Source organism: Dasypus novemcinctus, chromosome 6, assembly GCF_030445035.2.
Source record: "Dasypus novemcinctus isolate mDasNov1 chromosome 6, mDasNov1.1.hap2, whole genome shotgun sequence".
NCBI classification, from domain to species: domain Eukaryota; kingdom Metazoa; phylum Chordata; class Mammalia; order Cingulata; family Dasypodidae; genus Dasypus; species Dasypus novemcinctus.
The window spans coordinates 132,028,958-132,050,465 of NC_080678.1; the positions used below are offsets into that span (position 1 = coordinate 132,028,958).

Here is a 21,508-nt window from a genome sequence, read left to right on the forward strand (position 1 = left end):
AACATGTAATAAGGCAATGTAGACCTGTGAGGTGACCTGGAAATATTGGGTGAAGAATTTTTAAGAATATAAAATGAGATTCAACTCAATAGATTAGTATTTGCATATATGGAAGCAACAAAAGTTGTTGCTGAAAAATCTAATTTGGCAAATTGTAGTTTTCTATGTAGCCCTAAACAGAAATATTTGGATATGTTGGAAAATAATCTTTAATGTAAACTGAAACATAGAACAGAAAATGAAATGTCTTAGTCTTATGTTAATATTATAACATGTATGTGATATCAGGGATTTAGACAAATATGAATAAACATACCTTAGGAAAAAAGACAGTGACTCAAATATTAGATCTTATAGGCAGGTAGCCACTTCCTCCTTAGTCATACCAAGGCATTGTAGATAACTAAGAATTATGGCATATTTTGAGTGTACACAACACCCCAGAACACCTGAAAACAAGAGGGCAACAGATGTGCAGAAGCCATTCCTGGTTATAAGGCCAACCAATATGCTAAAGCACCTTTTATCCTACCAGTCTTGCATTATGGAATTGTTACAACTCAAAAACTTATTAAAATTCACATAATTTCAACAATTAAAATCTACTCACAAAAATAGAGCAAACTGGATAGCCATCAAAAAAAATAGATATTATATACAACAAAAAAGGTTTCAGCATAACTCCACCAACACTTCCTGCATAGTATCAGCAACTGTACAGAAGAAAAGAGGAAGAAAGAAAAAGGGACTTCTGATGGTCTTGAAAGTTACAGAACCCCCAAATCTCCAATAGGTACTCAGAAAATCTGTCGAAGAACAACATCTGAAACTGGAAGTGGCTTTGCAGGGTCCAATTCTTGGATGAGTGCAATGGAAACATAGTAAGGCTGGGGGGTACTAGAGTGATGGGAATCCTATAAAGTCCTGAAACTAACCAGCTGAAAGTTTTCTTATAGGACAAGGCTTCATAGTGAAGAGAAACTGCCAGGAGTATAAATCAAATTGAGCAGCGGGGGAAAATAGGATCAAAGGAAACAGAAGGGCCAAATAAAGTTGGGAATGGGGATAGGAGGAAACCAGTGCATGTCATAAAAAGCACACTTTGAACACCTGGTGGAAACAGAGGACACCTAGAACTACAAAGGTAGCAAAGCACTCCTCACCCACTCTCCCTTTCTTAGCCATAGGAAAATTCTTCACATCTACACATGAGCAACAGTAAAACACTGAGATCAGTGCTCACAAAAAGTTATAATAAAAAAGGAAATCAGGAGAAAAATAATATCCTTTCAAGTAACAAAGGCACATTAGAAAAGCACGCCCACAAATGAGTTAAAAACCATAACCTAAAATTTGTAAACTAGCTTACAATAAAATTATTAGTAAAACAGTAACTTAAAACAAAATAAAAAAATAAAAACTTGCCCAAATATCTGAAACATTATCAAAAGATAGAGCAAGCAATTAAATAAACTACATAGTAAAAGAAAGGACAGAGAATACCAATACACACACACACAAAAATACACATTACAAAACATTTTTTAATAAATGGAAGCAAGTACCTTTAAACTTAAAACAATGGTTAAATATAAGGGAAGGAAGGATAAAGGGTAGAGGGACAGATTGGACAAGAGACTTCTTTGGACTAAACCTTGCTTTGTGTAAATTTAACTCTGAAACCATGCAAATAACTTTGAAACAATTAAATTTTGAAAATGAGATCCACTAAAAATTGAAAGCAAAATTAAAGGAAAAAACCTCTATATAAATTTGGTGGCATAATCACACAGAGGAAATATAATAGTAATCCAACTGACTTTCACTGCTCCCAGAATAAAGATCAAGAAGACTTCTAGGAAAACAAAAATATCCAGTACCCACAAAGTAAAATTCAGTCTGACTACCAATAAATGATTACCTAGCATGCAAAGATAAGAAGGAAAATACTTAATTAAAACTGAGCCTTAACAGATGAATTAGCAGGTAAATATATTAAAAGTTGTTATAAAAGAGAAGATTTGTGAACTAGAAGGCAAAGCAATAGAATATCCAAACTGAAACACAAGTAGGTGTAGCCCAGTGGTTGAGCACCTGCTTTCCATGTACAAGGTCCTGGGTTCAATCCCTGGTATCTCCTAAAAAATAAACAAAACAAAACAAAAACAAAAAAACCCAAACTGAAACACAAAGACAAAAAAATCTTTGAATAAAATGAAAAGAGCATCAGTGAGCTCTAAGACAACTTCAAACAGTCTAATATGCATGTAGTTTGATTCCATCAAAGAAAGAAGGGAGGCCAGAAAAAATATTTGAAGAAAGAATGGTCATTTTCCAAATCTGATGAGAAACCACAGACCAAGAAACTTAATGAAATCGAGGCAAAAAAATGAGTAAGGAAACTACACTCAGGTACATCTGATCAAGTTGCTCAAAACCAAAGATAAAGGGAATTTTTTAAAAGCAACCAGAGGAAAAAAGACATGCTATTGATAAAAGAACAAAGGTAAGGATACTAGTGGAAAGGCAGTGGAAGAACATCACACAAAAAAATTTTGTTTAAGAATAGAAAGAAATGGACAATATAGCGATATATAAACAGTGAAAATCTCTTTCAAAAACAAAGGCAAAATAAAGATTTTTCAGACATACAAGAGCTGAAAGAACTCCTTAATCAGCAAACCTGTAAAACAATATATGTTACATGAAGTCCTTTAGGCAAAAGTAAAATGATATCACATTGAAATCTATATGTATACAAAGGAATGAAGGGCACAGGAAATGGTAACAATAAGGATAAATATATCACAAATATTCTTATCACTTAAAAAGAAAATTGACTAATAAAAAATAATAACAATGCATTTTACAGTTTACAACCATATAAGTAAGTTGCATGACAAAAATACTACAAAGGGGAGCGATTATGGCTCAAGCAGTTGAGTGCATGCCTCCCACATGAGAGGTCCTGAGTTCAGTTCCCAGGGCCTCCAAAAGAAAAAAACAAACAGACAACAAGCAGACAATGAGCAAAAACAAACAGATAAGGGAGTCACACTGGGAGACATACACACACACTCAAAAATATTATAAAGGTCAAGGAGAAAAGGAAGTATATTATCAATAAAGATTCTAACACCATATGTGCAGTGGCATAATATCACTTTGGTAGGGTGAATTATGTATTCCTGTGGGTGTGAACCCATGGAAAATAGGACCTTTTGAAGACGTTATTTTTAGTTAAGGTGTGGCCCACCTGAATGAGGCTGGGCTTTAATCCTATTACTGGAAATTTTTTGAAGAGAAAGCCACATAGACAAGTAGAAGCAGGAAGTCAATGGAGCCTGGAAGAGAAAGAAAGGATACATCATGTGACAGAAAAGTCAAGGAACCCAGCCAGGGATTGCCAGCCAACCAGAACACTGCCTACCCCAAGAGGAAGCAAGTCTTCTAGCCTCTGAAACCATGAGCCAATAAATTCCAGTTGTTAAACCAACCCATTGTGTGGTATTTCTTGTCCATACAGCTGAGAAACTAAGGCAATCACTTAAAGGTAAACTGTAATAGTTTAAAGATGTATACTATAAATTCTGAAGCAACCACAAAATTACTTTATCAAAAAGAAGGAATAAAAATGGAAAAGGGAACACAAAACAGACAGGACGAATAGAAAACAAAAGTAAGATGACAGATTCAAATGTAACTATTACAATATCATATTAAATGTATATGGATTGAATACCCCAATTAAAAAACAGATATCATCAGAATGAATAAAAAAGAAAGACCAAACTATATGCTACTTAAAATACACTTTAAATATAAAGACACAAATAGGTTAAAAGTAAAAGATGGAAAATGCTATATCATACTAACACTAGTCAAATGAAAGATGGAGGGACGATGTTAATATTACAGAAGACAATTTCAGAGCAAGGAATGGTACCAGAAACAAAGAAGGTCATTTCACATTGATAAAGGGGTCAATTAATCAAGAGAACATAATATTCCTAAACATTTATACACCCAATAACAAAGCTTCAAAATAAAAAAACCAAGAATTTTGGTTTGCTAAGGAAAAATAGACAAATTCATAATTATAGATGGAGATTTAAATGCCCCACTCTCAAAAATGGATAGAACAAGTAGGAAGAAAATCAGCAAAAAATATAGTAGATTTGAACAATATCATCCAGCAGCTTGACATAACTAATATTTATAGAATGTTCTACCTAAAACAGAAGATTATTCTTCTTGAGTGCACATGAAACATTTGCCAAGATAAAGCAAATTCTGTACAATAAAATAATCTTTAAAAATTCAAAAGAATTCAAGTTATTCAAAGTATATTATTTGACCACAATGGAATTAAATCAGATATCAATACCAGAGTGGTCTCTGAAAAAAGCCTAAATATTTGGAAGCTAAATAACTCCCTCTTATATAACCCACAGATCAGAGAAGAAACCAAAAAGGAGGTCAGAATATATTTTAGACTAAATGAAAATTAAAACCTAACATAACAGAATTTATGGAATGTTGCTAAAAAAGTTCTGAGTGAGAAATTTACCACTTACACTAAAAAAGAAAAGAGAGCTCAAATTACCTGAGCTTCCACCTTAAGAAACTAGGAAAAGAAAAGCAAATAAAACTCAAAATAGTCATAAGAAATTAAATAAATATTAAAGCAGAAATTAATGAAATAGAAAAAACTAATAAAATACCAAAAGAGAAAACCAAAGAAACCAAAAGCTGGTTCTTTGAGTAGATCGATAAAATTAATAAAACTCTAGCCATACTGATAAAGAAAAAAAAGAGAGATACAAACCACAAAAATCAGAAGTGAAAGAAGTGACATCACTTCAGATTCAACAGATATAAAAAGGGTTATCAGGAAATACTATAACAACTTTATATCATTAAATTCAATAATCTAATTAAAATGGACAAATTCCTTGAATGATACAAACTAAAAAGCTCAATTATGGAAGAAAAAGATAATATGAATAGTCCTGAATCATTTTTAAAATCAAAACATCTCCAGACCTAGATGGCTTCCCTGGTGAATTCTATCAAACATCAAAGGAAAATTATACCAAATCTACACAAATGTTCCCCCAAAATTGAAGAGAAGTGAATTATGCCCAATATATTCTATGAAGCCAGTATCACCAGGATGCTAAAATAAGACAAAGACACTACAAAAAAATAAAACTATTCACTGAACAGAGATGCAAAATTTAAAACAAAATTTCATCAAATCAAGTCCAACAATGTTTTTCAAGGGTAAGAGATCATAACTAAATGGGCTTTGTGCCAGGAATTCACAGTTGGCAAACATTCAAAAATCAAACAATATAATTCACCATAATAACAAACCTAAAAAGCCATATGAAAACCTCAATATAGGAAAAAAGTCATTTGAAAAAGTATCCAAAATCCTTTCCTGATAATAATTACCAGCAATCTAGGGATGAAAGGGAATTTCCTCAATCTGATAAATGGTATCTACCAAAAAGTTCTAACTATAGTTAACATCATACCTAAAGGTGAAAGACTGAATGCTTTGACCTAAGATCAGGAACAAAACAAGTACATTCATTCTCACCCTTGCTATTCAACATTGTACTAGAGTTCTGACCAATACTAATGGGCAAGGAAAAGAAATAAGGGTATTCAAATAGGCCAAAAAATTAAATAAATGGGACTTTATTCATCAGGTAAAGATTACTGTACATAACTGTACCTGAAAAAAGATGATTTTTAAAAGGTAAAATGATTTTAATAAAGTTGATTTTTGAACCATAGAAGATAAATAACTCACTTCATTAAGGGTAAAAATGGGAAGCAGATTTGGCCCAACAGATAGGGCCTCTGCCTACCAAGGTTCAAACCCAGGGCCTCCTGACCCTGTGGAGCTAGCCCATGCGCAGTGCTGATGCACGCAAGGAGTGCTGTGCCACACAGGGCTGTCCCCTGCATAGGGGAGCCCCAAGCGCAAGGACTGCACCCCATAAGGAGAGCCGCCAGCATGAAAGAAAGTGCAGTCGGCCCAGGATTAGCACCACCCACATGGAGAGCTGACGCAGCAGCAAGGTGATGCAACAAAATGAGACACAATTCTGGATACCACTGACAAGAATACAAGTGGACACAGAAGAACACACAGCAAATGGACACAAAGAGCAGACAACTGGGGGGGGGAGGGGAGAGAAATTAATTAATTAAAAAATAAAGGTTAAAATAAAATATGTAGAAGCAATTGCATGAAAACAATCAAGTTACTAATGAAAGTTTAAACATTAAAAACAAGTTTTTACCTACCACTCAGAGAAATGATGGAGAACTATCACATCCCATGTGTTAGCAGCAAGATCAAGGACTTCTGTGATAGTCCCAGGTTCCATTATCATCCTTTTTGCATTATAAGGATCGGACCCCTGCCAACAATTGCAACTGATCGACACAGAACCTCACTCTGAGCAAATGCTTTGCAATTATTAAAATGGAATAAGTAAAAATAACTAAACACTTAAAATAGCACTTTTAAATTACTCCATTTTCTAGATGCTTCTGCTATTTAGGCGCCAAGGTAAATAATCTAGTTTCTTTCTTTCATGATGTAAATTGCTTCAGCATATTTCCTCCTCCAAGCCCCTGAACCCTGGGTCCATCTGTCCTTTCTTTCCCCTCATTCCTTCCCCTCTCTACCACTAATTACAGACAGGACTTTATTTCAAAGTACAAAGTTCCTGCATCACCAATTAGAAGACCTGGGCATATGTAACACAAGGAACTACTGATTTATAGGTGACAACTGAACAATTTCCCTGAGATCATGACAGTCAAGAACACGTACACATTACATACTTGTGCAAAAGACAGTCAACAGAGTAGGCTGGAAACAGCTACCTTAGAGGGGCCTGCTTGCACAGCTGGCCCTTGGTTGACATCTGAGAACCTGACTTGTACACAGTTCCCTAACTGATATAAAACTAACTGGTAACAGTGGATCAATGTGCTGAAGCAACTGTACAAACAATGTGGCTTATGTTGAACACCTGCTGTCCTCCTGAGAGTCTCCTGAGTCTGTGCCTACATGATTCACCTCCAATAAAACCCCTGGACTCCTAGCCTCAGGTTACAGTAACATGTTTTGTCACAACCTGTAGCTGGAGGAACTGAAGCCTTTGTGACTCCACTGAGAGATGACTCTTGGAAGCATGTACCTGGTCTCCTTCAGACCTTACCCCACGAGCCTTTCCTTTTTGCTGATTTTGCTTTGTAACTGGTACCCTGTATTTATTATATAGATTCACTGTAATCATCACAGTGTAATTATTTATACTGTAAATATCACAATGAATAAATTCACTGTAATAGCCCTACAACTTCATGCTGATTCTTATGAGGCCTTCCAGTCAATTACTGAATCTGGGGGTGGATTTGGGGACCCTTGGTACAGTAGTGTTTACCTCGCTGGGAGAACACATTGCTGTCTCAATGAGCAGGTCCTACTTAATTGCATTTCCTGCCTCACATTTGCCAGGAGAGAAAGACCTACACAAGGGCTACCTGCACATCATCCCTGGGCAATCTCAGAACAGCCACCTCTGCAAAGTGAGAAATCATATAATGCTTCATTACTTTTACCATAATGAGTTTTGCATACATGGCATGCCTGCATCTGATTGTTTTTATAAATATGTTTTATTAAGTAACAAGTTTTTCTTAATATAAGAATATATTTCTCCAACAAAATGCAATTTGTTCTGCTATTATCAAGAGAGGAACTCCAGCCACATGTTTCATAATGTGCTATCAATAGGCATATGTGGATATGGTCTAAAATGAGAAACTCAATAAAAGATTAAGCCAGGGTAGACTCAAAGGAAAATGTAAAATGCCATTGTCTCTCTTCAGAAATGACTGCTCTGCCTATTCCCTCAAGATTCTACCTTTAAATTAATTCCCTTTAATACATGAGCATTTTCATGGGGGGTCTCCTGAAAAAACAGTCACTTACAGGACAAAGAAGGCATCTATGTTAGGAAAACAAGAAGTGAGGGAGATAACTTGTGAAAGGGGACTTCCCAACCTCTCTCAAATTATTTGTCCTCATATGCCTCAAGGCCACCTTTGTTCTTAATCTTTAGTTATCTAACATGTCAAACATAAGCTTTAAAACAGGGGACATCAAATATAAGAAGAAAACTTAAAAAACAAAACTGGGGGAAAAAAAACAACAGGGATGTCAGCAATGTTTTTTTCAATTAGAAAATTCTAAGTCCATAAATTCTCTCCTAGAAAGACTGATGTTCATTTGTCATGGTTAAAATATTCTTCTCTGAACTTAGAGTATAATCAGTTCCTTTGAGAAGTCCTGGACCCTTAGGGAAAAAAGAAAACACGTGTTGCCACAACCCTTTTCTTCTTAGACATCTTCCCTCTGAGAGAAGTTAAAAGGGAGAAGAGAAAGCCAATGCTCTGGATTTCTAGGTCACTTTATGGCTTGAGCCCTGAGCTTCTAAAGGCTGGAAAAAAAGAAACAAGTTTCCCACCTCTGAAAATCTTCCCTCTCCCAACTCATCACCCCCACCTTCTCCCTTCTCTGGAAAGCCTCTGGGCCACTTCCCAGCAGTCTTGTGATTAGCAAGTGAAGTCTGAGCCACCTCTGGAAACAAGGTTGCTCCTGAAGATTTCAAATGGCACTCGTGCTTCAAGACAGCCCTGCTCTACTATGAAGCAAGTGGCTTAAGCTGTCCAACTACTCACTCAGGGACAACAAGGTGGGGAGAACAAAAAGAGGCATGAGGAGGGGAGGCAAGCTCAGCTTCAATGAGGCAGTTCTAAAAGAGTGACCATGAAGGCTCTAAACTTCCAACCCCATCCTCTTATCCAGTCACCAAGCAACAGAAGCTGCCCTTGGTTGCCTGGCAATGGTGCCTGACATGCCCTGAGTCTCTATATCCACCTGTCAGGAATGTGATCACAGATCACGTCTGGGAAGAGGAAAAATCCCCAATCGATTCCTCAGGCTTTGAGTGCCTACAATGTGCTGTACACTGTTAGGACTGAAAATACAGAGAGGAATATAACTTCCACCTTCAAGGAGCTCTCAGTTGAGTGGGCATCTGGGAAAATTCCTCACTGATTCTTGAAATCAGTCCAATGAAATGGAAGATAACTTTAGAGACCTCTTAAGAGTCCCCTAAAAGCCCTGTCTTAACACAATTATTTATGTGCATGTCTCTTCCATTCAAACTTCCAAAGGAATTAAATGTTTTAAGAGAAGTCTGGATATAGCTCCACTCCTAGGAATATACCCAAATGAATTTAAGAATTTAAAATCCACACAAAAACTTCATTGCAACATTATCCATAGTAGCCAAAGAGTGGAAACAACCCAAATGTCTATCAACTGATCGACGGATAAACAAAATATAGTATATCCATGTTAAGGGAATGTTAGTCACCATAAAAAAAGATTAAGGTGTTGAGGATAAACCTTGAAAACCTGGAAGTCAGACACAAATGGCCACATAGCATATGACTCCACTGATAAGAAATGTCCAGAAGAGACAAACCCATAGAGGCAGAAAACAGATTAGTGGTTTCCAAGGACTGGACCTGGAAGGGACTGCTTGAAGGGTAAGGGGTTTCATTTTTGGTTGTTGAAAATGTTCTGAAATTTGACACAGCTCATGGTTGAACAACTTCATAAATATACAAGTCCTGAATCATACACTTCACAAGGGTAAAATTTGTGGTATGTGAATTATATCTCAGCAAAAAAAAAAATGATCATTTTAAAAAACAAAGGAAGAAAATAAATAAGTCCAAGAGGTTGCTTTAAAATACCAAGACTTCAATCTTAATTTAGGATTCATCTGCCACGTCATAAGAAATGGACATCAACAGATGAATGGAAAAATAAAATGTGGTATATACATGCAATGGACTATCATTCAGCCATGAAAATGAACTTCTGATACATGGGACAGCATGGGTGAACCTTGAAGACATCAGGTTGAGTGAAATAAGCCAAACACAAAGGTCAGATATTGTTTGATTTCACTTATATTCAATAACTAGAATATGCAAATTCATAGAGACAAAGTAGATTAAAGGTTACCAGGAACAGAGGGAAGAGGGAGTCAATGCTTAATGATTATAGCATTTCTGTTTGGGATGATGGAAAAGTTTTAGTAACCGATGGTGGTGATTGTAGTACAACATTGGTACTTCAATTACCATTGAATTGTAAGGTTGAAAGTGGTTAAAACGGGCTATTTTATATTGTATATGTTACCATAATATCAAAAGGAAAAAAGAGAAATTGTAGCCAATTCTTTTTCAAATTGGAATAACCCCAATAAATGTTGATAAAAGTTTGTGGGTAATGAGGAAAAGGGGAGTACAAGCATCAGTGAGGTTAGTTCTAATTCCCCAGTGGTCTGGTGGAGACATTCCAAGGCTGTAAAAGCTTAGTAATTCAAATATTTGGAGAAGTAGGAAAGAGGAAAGGGAAAGGAAAAAGAAGACTGTAGTTAATTCCACCTTGTCTAAAGTGGCAGCCTTCGTGTAACTGGATGAGTAACAACCTGCTCTTTGTATTCTCCATAAGCTCCCAAAGCAAACTTGCAAGAGAACACTGAAGATTTAAATAAACGGAAAGATATTCCAAGTTCATGGACAGGAAGACTCAAAATTGTTAAGTTATCAATTCTTCCCAATGTGATCAACAGATTTAAGGAAATCCCAATGAAAATGCTGGCAAGTTATTCTGTGGATATCAACAAACCAATTCTAAAGTTTAGATGAAATGGCAAAAGACCCAGAAAAGCCACTACAATACTAAGAACAAAGTTAAGAGGACTGACACTACTTGAATTCAAAACAATCTAAAGCTGCAGTAATCAAGTCAGTGTAGTAGTGGTGAAAGAATACACAAATAGATTGAAGGACCAGAAGAGCAAGCCTCCAGAGAAATACAATCAATTGGTCTTTGACAGAGAGCAAAGGCAACTCAATGGAGAAAGCACAGGGTTTTCAACAAATGGTTCTGGAACAAGGGGACATCTGTGTGCAAAATATAAATAAATCTAGACACAGATCTTAAACCTTTCACAAAAAAACAAACTCAAAATGGATCACAGACCAAAATGTATAATGCAAAGCTATAAAAGTGCCAGAGGATAACATAAGATATAATCTATTTGACCTTGAGTTTGGCACTGAAGTTCTAGATACAACATGAAAAGCACAATCCATGAAAGAAAAACAATGATAAACTGGACTTCATTAAAATTAAAAACTTCTTTACAGAAGACTCTATTAAGAGGATGAAAAGACAAACCACAGATGGGGAGAAAACATTGGAAAATACGTATCTGATAAAGGACTTATATTCAAAGTATACAAAGGACTCTTAAATAAGAAAATAACCCAATTACATATTGGCCAGAAGACAAAATTAATAGGGAGAAAGGAATGAAGGCAGGCAGAAAGTAGGGGAAGAAGGTGGAAGAGGGGAGAGAAAGATATAAAAGGGTAACCAAAACAAGAAATGAGAGGACTTCACTAGAGATCTTAATATTAGAGCTCTCAGAAGGATAACAAGCAAGTATTATGAACAACCATATACCAAATTTGATAACATAAACAAAAAGGACAATTTCTTGAAAAACTCAATGTACTGAAGTTATCCAATAAAAAAATTGAGTAGCATATATAACCCAAGTAGCCATGTATCTATATATGTGTATATGCATATGTATGAACATGTGTGTGTGTATATAAAAGAAACTGGGTCCATAGCTAAAAACCAACATGAGGAAAACTCCAGGCCCATAGGGCCTGACTGCTGAATTCTACCAAAGGTTTCAAGAAAAAATAACAAATTCTACACAAAATCTTGCAAAAATTAAAGAGGGAGGAATACTTCCCACTTGTTTTATGAGGCCATCATTAACCTGATATCAAAAGCATAATTATAGAACAGAATCTTTAATTACAGGCCATAGTCTCTCATGATGAAAAAATCATCAACAAAATATTAGCAAATAAAATTCATAGATATTTCTCCATTTATTTAGGTTTCCTTTCATTTCTCTTTTCTGTGTTTTGTAGTTTTTAGTACTCAACTATTTCAGTGATTCATTAGATTTATCCCTAAGTTTTTCATATTTTTGAAGCCATTGTAAATGGTATTTTTAAAATTTCAATTTCTAAGTATTCATTGCTAGTATATAGAAATACAATTGATTTTTGGATATTAACCTAGTATCCTGTGTCTTTGCTACAAACTCTTAGTATTACTAGTAACTTTTTCATAGATTCCTTGGGATATTCTATATAGACAATGTGTTGTCTACAAATAAAGACCACTGTATATTTTCCTTTTCAATCTGTGTACCTTTTGTCTTTTGCTTCCCTAGATTGCACTGGCTAAGACCTTTTGTAATGGTGAATACAAGTGATGAGATGGAACATCTAGACACAGTCATATAGTATAAGGATAGACATAACACCTCTCGGAACAGAATAAAATCAACTAATTCCCTTTTCAGGAAAGGTGCTGAGAATACACAACACAGATAGGAGAGTATTTTCAACAAATGGTGCTGGAACAACTGAACACCCACATGCAAAATTATGAACAGAGCTCTACAATATATACAAAATCAACTGAGAATGGCTCATGGGCCTAAATATGTAAACCTTCTGGAAGAAAACCTAGAAGAAAATCTTTGTGACATTGCGACATACAAGGATTTCTTAGGATACTAGAGTACAAACCACAGAAAGAAAACAATTGGCAGACAAATTAAAAACCATTAAGAAAAAGCAAAGACAAACCACAGATTGGGAGAAAATATTTGTGAAACACATATTGAAGAAGGACTTTATGCCACATATATAAAGACCAATTCACAAAGAAGCCAAGCAACCTAATATTTTTCAGTGAGCAAAATATTTGTACAGACATTTTACCAAAGAAATATGGATGACAAATAAACACATGAAAAGGTGCTCAACACTCCCGAAAAATACCAAAATGCAAAAGAAAACCATAATGAAATACTACTACATACCTATTAGAATACAGAATGACTAAAATCAAACACACACACACACAGCACAAAGTTCTGGCAAGGATATGAAGCAACTGGAACTCTCATTCATTGCCAGTGATATTTCAAAATGGTACAGCCATTTTGAAAAACACCGTGGCAGTTTCTTAAAGAATTAAAAATATACTTGCCTTACGACCCGCAACCCTACTGTCAGGTGTAGTTTCATACAAAAACCTGTGCCTGAACATTTACAGCAGCTTTACTTAGAAATGGCAAAAACTGGAAACAATTCAAGTATCCATCAACTGGTGAGTGGATGAATGATGGACTGATGAAAATGTGGCAGTGTTACATGACTTGACACATTTGTCAAAACTAATCAAACTGAATACCTAAAAAGAGTGAGTTTTCCTGTAATTAAATTATACCCCTATTGAAAAGATATTTAAACTGGATTGTGTTACTCCTGTGATTAAAACCCTCCATGAGCTTCTGTTTGCATTTCAAGTAAAATCCAAACTCCTCATTATTGCCAATAAAAGCCCCCATCATCTGGCCCTATCCCTCTGAACTCCTCTGCCACTCATTCCCTCACTGTCATTTTGTTCCAGCCATACCTAGTGGCTGCTCATTCATTCATCCAACAAATATTTATTGAGGGATGCGCCAGGTGCTGTTCTGGTGCTTTGAATGAAATAGAGATCTGGGTATTCCTCAATCTACCTTCTGGCAGGGAGCTCATTCTTCAAATGAGCCAAGTTCATCTCCTGCTACCTAAAACATGCACAGCATTTCGATTTCTGCCTACTTATCCTTGGAAATACCTCCCCTCATCAGCCAACCTACAGAGGCCCTCTGAGTCTGCATGGCTCTCCTCATTACCCCACTTTATTTTTCTTTGAAGTACCATTCATCACCCGAAAATCTGCTCTGTGTGTAATCCATGTGAATCTGCTCACGTGCTTCCTGCCTGTCTCCTCCAAGGTAAGTACCATGAGGACAGGGGCCTGGCTGTCTTGTCACCACTGAGGCACTCCAGCACCAAGAAAAATGTCTGGCACATGGTAGGCACTCAATACCTATTTATTAAGATACAGGAAGGCATGGAAAGAAAGGACACTAAGACAAGTATAAGTGAACGGATGGAGGCAGGGGCCCCAGTGGTGGCAGCCTACACAGGGACAATCTGCTGGTGTGGAAGAAAGTGAATTTAGGTCACCAGGAGGCTACAAGGTGTAAGACAGGGATTCGCAACTTCAGCTGCACATTAGGATTAGGACTAACTGGAGAGCTTTCCAAAATCCCAGTTCCAGGACAGTCCAGGCCAATGAAACCAGAGAAATCTCTAAGAATGGTACACAACACTGGGTCATTTTTAAAACTTCCTGAGGGATTCCAACATGCAGTGACACTTGAGAACCACTGATGGAGTGCAGTATGGACTTGGGAGTTGTACGTTTCTGAATGCAAACCTTGGGCAAGTAACATAACTGCCCTCAGTCTCCAAATCCTCATCAACAAAATGGGAAGAATAAACATCTCCCAGAACCGCTGCAAGATGGAAATTCTACACAATGCTCTCAGTGCATGTTAATTCTCTTCCCCAGGGCAAAATGTCAGGAAATCTTCATGGCTTAGCTTAAGAAATGCTGATTTCTTTTACTTTCCTACCTGGAGATATGTTTCCTTTAAATCCAGGAGTAACAAAACTGTGAACAGAAACCAAGCTGATCATTCATAGACAATGATACTCAAACCTGGCTGCACAGAAGAATCAGGTGGGAAGCTTTTTAAACACACCAATGGCCAGCTCTTAAACAGATCAATTAAATCAGAATCTTTTGGGTGAGCCAGGGAATCATTTTTTGTTTGTGTGTGTGTCTGTGTATGTGTTTGTTTGGTAAAACTTCCCAGGTGATTCTGAAATAGTCAAGGCTAAAAAGCACTGACTGGCACTAACGATATCTCGTGCATACCAGACTCACTTAGAGCGCACTTAAAAAACAGATCCCAGCACCCTACCTGTGCTTTACTGCTTCAGAATCTGCAGAAGTAAAGCCTGCCGTTCTGCCAGGTTTTATGAACCACCCCTGCTGATGCAGATGCCAGCCCACGGGGCACCATGCCTTTCTAGCATGCATTCAGGCGATCTGTTGTACCTCATCAAAGATCACTTAGAGCTGTCCCTGGTCTCACATGCAAGGCCTGCCCAGGTGCTTTTCATCAGGAACCGACACCACACATCACAGTCACCCCAAAGATTTGGCCAAGCTTGTCCATACATTTTAGCACGCAGCCACGGAACCACACACCATTTACCACACTCCGTGCCCAGCACCAGCTATATAATAACTGGCCTTTCAACCACCCCTTGCATGGGCTGCTGATTCAGGAATGAAAATGGAATTACATTACTCCTCGAGGCTTACTGCCCTTTTCTAGGTGATGTGCAATTCCAGGACTAATGAAATAAACACCAGGGGTCAGATGAGTCTGAATAAAGTGTTCGCTCACCTCAGAGAGCTAATAAAATCGGAACCCTGAGGGAGGAGCAGGGATCCAGCGCCCTTCCATGCTCAAGCTCCACCAAGCCGTGGCAGCAGGACCCTCGGGGACGGGTTTGGGGGTGCGGGTCAGGGTCAGTCAGTCCCCATAGCGCCATGACTGTACTACCATCTGCCTGAATGCAGCCAGGCACTAGCTGGGCAGGTTAACTCTAATTTATTTAATCCTCGCAGGTGCTACTATGATTCCCACTTTCTGGACAAGGAAATAAAGGCACACAGAGGTGAAATGATTTGCCCAAGTCATATAGCTAGCAAGTGGAAGTTTTTTAATCCAGCTCATCTGGCTTTGGGCCCATTACCTTAACTACTCTACTCCAGACGAGTGATGGCTCAGCCAAATAAAAAAAATTCAAGTCCGTGGCAGAAACTAGGCCATGTGTAACTTGGGCAAGTTCCTTAACCACTCTGAGCCTATTTTTTCTTCTAAAAAAAAAGAGATATAATAGTAAGTGCCTCACAGAGTTGAGAGTATGCATATGAAGTGCTTGTAGTAGTGGCTCTCATTCAGACCTCAGTCAATGGCAGTTAGTATTGCTATATTTGTGTTAATACTGCCCAGCAGTCAGGAAGAAGAGTCAACCTAATAAACTGAAAATTTCCCCCTGGTAATCAAACTGTAGATGCCACAGATCCAATACAAAATGCAGGAAGAAGAGATCTTCACAGAAACTTAAGAACTGCCATGGCTGACAAACTCTGGCGCATCCAGTTGGGAACTCTGAAACAGTCTGATGATGGAGGGTTTTAGCTGCTACCCCATGGCTTTGAAAAGCAAACATCCTCGATCACCAAACTGTATAAAGAGAACCACACCAGGAGTCTGACCCCCACCAAAGGAACGTTCAGGACCCAACCCCCAGGCCTGTGGGTGTGAACACAAGTGAAAGGACCCCTGGAGATATTATTAGTTAAGCTGTGCCCAACTGAAGCAAGAAGCTGCCAACTGCAGTGGACTGGTTTTACTGGAGAACATGACAAGATGCCACAGGAGAAGATCCTGCAAAGTGGTCAATGTCAGCTCTCTTTAGCCACGTTTGTATAAACTGAGATGCCCAATGAGGACGGAAATAAAAACAGATAACACTGATCACGTGCTTGGCACTATATTAACTGGATTACCTCATTTAACCCTCACAGCACCATTACAAGGTTGACCATTCCTGAAGAAAATGACACATCCACACTGGTTAAGCTCACTTTAAACTCATGCCTGCATTTCGCAAATAGGCTCTCAATACAGCCTGGCCATCCAATTCTACCTCACAGGTTATTTCACTTTCCCACTCTCCAAAATGGCCATGTCTCAGGTCTCTCCTCCAATTTCCAGTACCTGTTTTTTCTCCTACTGCCCTCACTCAGCCAATGACTCTGCCTTTCCCACCAATGTTACTGACCTACCTGCATCCGCAGTTACCGTGGTGGATTAGGGCCCCTGCTCATTTCAAAGTCAGTCAGTCACCTCTTTTGTATCCCCTGTCCTCTCAGGCAGTCAAGGATTTCCCATGCAGTCTTCTCCTCTCTCATCAATATCATAACTTCTCTCCTTCCATGAGTTCAACCCCACTGGTGTATTAACTAGATGGTCTAGTTTCTTCTAGCTAGAAAAAAAATCTACTTGACCCTAAAGCCTCTCCACTCCACTATCATTGCTCTAGTTAAAATTATCAAAATCCTTCTGTTGGGGAATGAATCCTGTCCCCCACAAAAGGAACAATCAAGTCCCAACCCCCAGGTCTGTGGACATGAACCCAAGTGAAATAGGACCTCTGGAGATGTTATTAGCTAAGTCATGCCCAAACTCAAGGAGGGTGACCCTTTCCAGTTGGTGGAGGTCCTGATGAGTGAAGGAAACTGGACAGAGAAGCCAAGGGGAACAGCCAGAAGCTGGGAGTCAGCGGCGCCCAGAACAGAAAGGAGAAGGCGCTGCCATGTGCCTGAAAAGCCAAGGACCAAGGGAGCTGGCGGCCAGCCCCAGTCTGCAGGCAGAAAGCATCATTTTGCTGATGCCTTGACTTTGGACTTCTCCTAACCACAAAGTCATGGGCCTGGTAAACCCCCTTGTTCAAGCCAACCCATTAGCCAGAAAACTCAAACGCCTCCTAACTGCCAAATTCATTCTAAATAGCAGCATTAAGCATGGCTGACCACATTTCTCCCTTTTATTTACTTATTTATTTTTGACTTAACCCTACTCTTCTTTGTGTCCTGGCTCAACCTAGGCTTATCCAGTGGCTCAGTTTAACTACATCTATGGGTGATAATTCCAAAAATTAACTTTAGCCCTGACAGCCCCACGACTTCTGACTCAAATTTCCAATGGCCTATTTGACATCTCAACTAAAAATGTACTAGGCAATTGACAGATGGATAGAGAGATGAATAGATAAATAGAAATGTGAAAACACAAGGAGAGTTAAATGCCACCAGTGGGTGCATGGCCTTCACTGTAAAAAATTTTTTTTGAACTATGCTGTTAGTACAGTGTATGTTGGGAAAAAACCTACTACACATCTCAAGCCTAACATAGTCACATCATAATTATTGCTTCCATCCCTTTCAAACTCCTTACAGTATTCTTGTAAATACCAAGGCAAAAATAGACAAGGCAAAAATCCAGGGCTGAGCCTTGACTGCCTGTCTCCCACCTGGAACATAACGCCATGAATGCAGGGACCTTGCCCAGCTCGTTCATCAATATTCTCAGAGTCTAGAATAGTGCCTGGCACACAGGAAGTGTTCAAAACCAGTGGCTGAACTAATTAATGAGGGATTACTGTTCTGCTTCTCTTAAGGCCCTTCACCCTTCCTTGATCCTTGAACCAGAATGGAGCTCGTGGACTCCAACTGCCCCAGGCCCCAGGCAGCAGAGACTGTGTCATACTATCTCATTATGGATTCTGACCAGTCATATCAGACCCTTAAAGGAGAGTTCAAGAACTTTCTTTACCACAGACCCAAACTGTTCTCTGTCCCAAACCTGCTAAACACAGGAGCCACAGCACTTGTCACAGTACGTGGGCATCCGCTGCGCAGGGCCCGGCCATTCAGGCCTCACCAGGTCTCCAGCCACAATCACCCCTTTAGGCTCCCTGCACAGCACATGGTCTCTCCCTTCGTGACCGCAGGGCCTCACCTGAGGCCTGACAGGGCCCAGGGCAGCATAGCCCCGCCCTCAGGGGCTGCTGGACCTCACCTGAGAACCCGCCAGGCCCGCGGCACCCCGGCCCCGCCCTCTGGGGCCCACGCCCGCCCCCACGCCCGCCCCCACGCCCCGGCGGGCCACCGTCGCCCTCCTCCCGGTGCCCTGCACTTGTCCTCACCCGGCCTGCCCCGCCCCCTCCGCCTCACCAGTTAGGTTCCGTGCAGGGTCCTCTCAGCCAACCCCGGCGCCGCCTGCGCGCTGCACACTGGAGCCTTGGCCCGCGCCCCTGACTTAGGCTGACTGAGCCCAGAGCGGTAGTGCTGCCCCTGCTGGTGGCCCGAGGCACTGCAGCGCCCTTCGCTGCCAGCAGTAAATTCTCTGGAGTGACAGCGGCCCGTCGCCCGTCTCCCAGGCCAGTGTCTTGGTGCCAACAGCCCTGCTCACTGAGGACTTCAGGGCACACCCTCTCCACCCAGCAAGGACTAGGTGGCTGCGCTCTCCAGGGAGGGCCTGGCCCGCACCTGAGCACCCTACTGATCCTGCAGGGGCGGCAGGGGAGGTTTGCAGTGTCAGAGCAGGGCGCATAGAGTGCTTGAGCACTCTGGACCGGATAGACCACTGCAGAAGGAGTCACTAGCCTGGCCAAAATAGGAGGTCAGTGGCCAATAGGCCAGTCGAGACAGTTTCAGGTCTGGTGGTCAGTCAAGAGAGAGTTCAGGGAGCAGACATCAGCTCAGAATCTGAAGCCAGAAACTTTACTTCTTAACAAGCACGCCCCTATCCATTTGATCCTAACCAGAGCCAAAACTGGCTGACCTGGCTCTTTGAAAGGTATGACAAGACCTGCCTCACAGCGCACAGCCTTCCTTGGGCTATGCCAGGAGACAGTCTCATGCTTGAGCTGAACTGGGCTGCGCAGGAATGGCCACCCCCTGCCCAGGTGAGGAGGAGTCGGCTTCCTGCTCCATGGTGTACTGGCAGCAGGTGCCTTCTTGCCCTCATCATCCTGGCCTTCCCTCAGCTTCCAGGACATCCTTCGGGCAAGCATGTAAGTACCAGGGTTCAATTCCTCCTTAAAGATGGGCAGCGTGTCTTGTGTATCTTTTTCTTCCTCAGGATGCCTAAAATCAAGACTCTGCACCTGCTCACCATTTCATAAACGTGAGCAGAATGAATGAATTGAAATGTTGCAGACATCGTTGTGTCCCTACATAGGTGGCTGCTCCGGGGACACATAGAAGGAAGAATCCCTGCTTGCTACATCAGGAAATTCCCCTTGGTGGGCCCTGAGGTCTCAACCCATCTCTCCCAGGAACTTGGAAATTCCTACTGGACCACCCAATACTCCCAGTGGCCACTGACCTCCAGGGCTCTTCGTGATTTTGTTTCTACCAGTGAAAAATGAAAAGTACTATGAAGTTTAGGACTCTGTCATAGATTTGCACCATTCCTTCGAGGCCTTTGCAAGCCCTTGTGCCTTGTCAGTTACTGGGAGTGCAAGGAGGTGGGCAGACCTAGATTTAGATCTCTGCTCTGCTGCCTAATCCTGGGTGGCCTTGGCAGATTCTTCCCCGGCTTCTGTCTCAGCCTCCCTTTCATAGGTTTGAGTGTCTAATTGAGACAGAGGATGGTGGCACCCCCCCCCCCTTGCAGCCAACGCTTCCCGCCCTCCCCAGGAGATTAACTTCCTACAGGTCTCTAGAGCTGCCCCTCCCCGCACTCACTGGGCTCCTTGCTCCTACCTACCACCGTGTTTCCCTCTGAGCAAAGAACCCTCTGCAGGAGCAGCTCGGTACTGTTGGGGATAAGACCAGATGCCTGGATATTCTCCAGGGGCCTTATTAATGGCCCTCCTGGGGAATTGACAGTGGGGTAATCAATCAAAGCAGCAAACAGCTGGGACACATCCTGTGTCATTAACAAAGGGGCGGAACAATTAGTCGTTTAAAAAGCAAGCTCAAAGTGGTCTTGCTCTCTCCTCTGCTCTCCTGCCTTTGGAACCCTATTCTGGCCTTCTTCAGCCCTGCCTGGATCAATTCCACAGTCAAGAACCTAGACAAAATCAGGTTACAACCTCACATAAAAGACTATAAAAATAAATTGTGTGGAAGTCCAATGCCAATAAAAAAATTCCCAGTGGAGGCTGAAAAATATTTTATTGAAAGACCAAATGGACACATAATTACCTCGGTGTGAAGTCTGGGGCCACCTAGTCCCTGAGCCTTGGTGGGTACCCAATAAATATTAATGGCTCATTCCATTAATTGCCAGCTCACCCATTTGCAAAGCTTCAGCCAGTGCATTGCCCTGCACCCATCCCCCATAAGGAGAGAGAATCCTTAGGCTTTGAAGAGAGGGAGCATCTGGGTGGACAGGAAAACCTGGCACACACCCTTGAACATAAATGCCCTGCTTTATTAACTCTAAAATCATGATGTGGCAGAAAGTGGCGTGTAGAAATTGCCGGCTTCTAGAGAGCAGCTGGACTCGGAGCCTTTCAATCCTCCCATGTTATGGCGGCCTGTGCAGAGCCCGTGCTTCACAGTGGGAAAACAGGCGTGGCTATTGTATTGCGTCTTATTAGCTGGACCTCGTAGGGCGCCTGCAGGAGGCAACTGCTTTGTTTCTTTCCAATAACCATTCAAACTCAATGCACAGATTCATTTTTGCCTAGGCCCTTGTAAATAAAATCTTGGGCATGTCCAGTTACTTTAAGCACT

The 21,508-nt window shown here is 40.4% G+C and overlaps 1 long non-coding RNA gene across 1 annotated transcript in view; it reads right to left on the reverse strand.

Annotated features, from left to right (window-relative positions):
* LOC131279037 (uncharacterized) overlaps positions 1-19,072 on the reverse strand; it is a 57,010-nt gene extending 37,938 nt beyond the window's left edge. The window contains exon 1 of the long non-coding RNA XR_009186381.1: positions 18,995-19,072. This is a non-coding gene — a long non-coding RNA (uncharacterized lncRNA). The remainder of the gene's footprint in view (positions 1-18,994) is intronic.
* Positions 19,073-21,508: the final 2,436 nt, after the last annotated feature.